The following is a 2822-nucleotide window of genomic DNA, read 5'->3' on the forward strand; positions in this document are numbered from 1 at the left end:
ATGGTCCGTGTCTTATGTGAATGCGTCCTGCTTTGCTTGTCTCGTCAGTCCTGATTTCTCCCAGCTGTGCCCTCCTTCTGTGTCTCATTCCCCTCGTTACTTCCCAGTGTATTTAAACCCTGTGTTTCTCTGAGTCAGTATTGCGTTGTCCCTCATGCTGTGTGTTTCTACCTGTAGCTCCCTGTGTGTTTTCTTAGAGTCTTCCCAGTTTAGATTTTGTAGAGTTTTTGTGTTCAGCAATAAAAGCTGCCATTTTGAGTTCAGTCCTGTCTCCAGTGAGTTTGCGTTTGGGTCCAATTCCTGCCGGCACACAGCCGAAACATGACAGAACGACGCGACCATTACATGGACCCAGCAAACCGCTCTCAGCTGCGTGAGCGTCAGGATGCTGCCTTTGCCGAGCTAGAGGAGGAGCTCTGCTTGAGGCCGTGGCGCACTCCTGACTACAGGTGGATTTTCCGAGGAACTCGGCTGGCTCTCGGCGGTCCCCGGAGCTGTCCAAAGCCCCCACCTGCCGCTTCACCTGCACCCAAGCCGCGGCCGCTTCAGGTCGGAATTCTCCGCGTCTCTTCAGTTGCCCACGCTCCAGCCTCTGCGTCGCCGTTCTGCATGCCAGAGGCTCAGCTATTGTCTCCGCCTACTTCCCCTTCCCGTAGGAAGTGGCGCACACGCCGCAATAAGATGGACAATGTTATGCAACTCCCAGTGGTGAGTTACACTGATTATCCTTCTCCCGCTTCTCTGGACATAGACTGGGAGAACTTTTTCTGCTCTGCTCCCTCTGAGCTGGGGAATGACAATAGTGTTTTTCAAACCGTGAACCCTATCAGTACAAAACCTAGAAAAACTATAAAACATTGTGGGAAAGAGGCAGAGTTTATTTTTGATAGGTCTGTTTTTGTGGATCCGGTGGAGATTCCTTTTGAGTCTGCCCAAGCAAAGACTGTTTTTTCTGAGCGTAATTCTTCATCTACCTGTGTTTCTCCTCCCAGTGCAGCTCGGGCCCGGCTTTTTCTACACCCGTTTCAGTCCCTCGGGTGGGGAAAGCTGAGGTCCCGCTGGTCCCTGCTCCGGCTCCCAGGCCAGCTGAGGCCCTGTCGGTCCCTGCACCCGTACCAGCTCCTCGGGTGGGGGCAGCAGCTGCTCAGCCATGGCCGGTGCTCAGCCTGTTCCGGCCCCGAGCCGTGTCTCAGCTTCCTCCTGCACCCATACCTACTCCTCGGGTGGGAGTGGCTGGCATCCGGTCTGCCATATCACCAGTGCCAGTCCCTGAGGTGAGGCCAGCGAGTACACAGCCTACCTCTGCACCCGTACCTACTCCTCGGGTAGGAGCGGCTCGTGTCTCGCAGATGCCTGCACCAGTTTCTGTGTCCACTGTAAGCTCAAGGGTGTCTGTCCAGCCATATTCTTCATGTTCAGAAGGCTCAGAGGACTTAGTTCAGCCACTGTCACAACTGCCATCACCACAACAGCCACTTCAACATGTATTGCAGTCTTTTGTTCAGTCATTAGCCCAGTTCTTAGCTCAGGCATCAGCTTCCCCATCAGTTCAGTCTCCCATGCAGTCATCTACTTCACCACCATTAGTAGCTCAGCTCCCCGTTTGTCCAGTAGCTCAGCTCCCCGTGTGTCCAGTAGCTCAGCTTGCACCTGAACCATTGGCCCAGTCCCCGGTAGCAGTACAGTCTTCTGGTCAGCTTAACATTCAGCCAGGGGTCCCAATACCCTCTGGCTCTACATCAGCCCCTGCTGGAAGCTCAGATGAGTCCATCCAGCACTCCGCGGCTTCCGCGCTGCCACCCGCCTCATCCGCTGGGGGTTCTGGCGAGCCCGTCCAGCCTCCTGTCTCCGCTGGAGGGTCCGAGGGGCCCGTCCAGCCTCCTGTCTCCGCTGGAGGGTCCGAGGGGCCCGTCCAGCCACCAGCTGCTCTGCCAACAGCCTCATCCACGTTTGCAGCAGTGTCATCCATGCCGCTGCCAGCTGGGGCCTCCGTGTCTCCGTCCTCGCCAGCTGCGGCCTCCGTGTCTCTACCCACGCCGTCGCCTGGTCCAGCTTCCGCTTCGGCTGCCTCATCCTCATCTGGTCCAGCCTCATCCGAGTCTTCACCCTCACCCTCGTCTGGTCCAGCCTCATCCGAGTCTTCACCCTCGTCTGCAGCGTCGGCTGCTAAGCTGCCATCTGGTCCTGCCTCGCCTGGTCCTGCCTCGCCTGGTCCTGTCTCGCCTGGTCCTGTGCCCACCAAGCCTCGGCCAGTACGCCTGATGCTCTAGAGTCGCCGTCGTCTTCCACGCGGCCGGCATCCAGATCTGTCCTGCCGCCGCTGCCTTCCACGCGGCCGGCCCCCTGAACAGCTCCATCGTCTCCTTTGCCGCCGCCATTGCCTTCCACGCGGTCGGCCCCCTGAACTGTTTCCCCGCCGCCGTTGCCGTCCGCATGGTCGGCCCCTTGAGCTGCACTGTGTTTGGGCTGTTTTCTTGGGCTTCGGTGTTTGCTGTGCTCTGCTTTTGTTTTCTGTGGTTAAAGGTAACTATACTGCCGTACTACAGGCAAAGAAGGCAAGAAGTAGCACTAACAGGTCTGTAAAAAACTATTTTTTTTACAGGAGACGCATGCTAAGCGCAAAGTTCAATCTGTGCTCCGTGCTAATTGGTTGGGTCAGGCATACAGTGATAATTTTGGAGCTAAAGCAAGAGGGGTTGCAATTTTGTTCAGGAAGAATATTCCTTTTTGTCAAAGCACAGTTACTGTGGATCCAGGGGAAGGTACCTAATTCTTACAGGTCTCTTGAACTCCTTACCCATCACTTTTGTAAACGTATACGG

General features: G+C 56.2%; 1 pseudogene; it reads left to right on the forward strand.

The window, feature by feature from the left end:
- The first annotated feature begins 321 nt into the window (after positions 1-321).
- LOC147337438 (uncharacterized) lies at positions 322-2566 on the forward strand (annotated as a pseudogene).
- Positions 2567-2822: the final 256 nt, after the last annotated feature.

Source organism: Aulonocara sp. 'chitande type north' Nkhata Bay, linkage group LG2, assembly GCF_057382095.1.
Source record: "Aulonocara sp. 'chitande type north' Nkhata Bay isolate Kocher_YH1m ecotype deep benthic linkage group LG2, A_spYH_male_GT1.1, whole genome shotgun sequence".
NCBI lineage: Eukaryota > Metazoa > Chordata > Actinopteri > Cichliformes > Cichlidae > Aulonocara > Aulonocara sp. 'chitande type north' Nkhata Bay.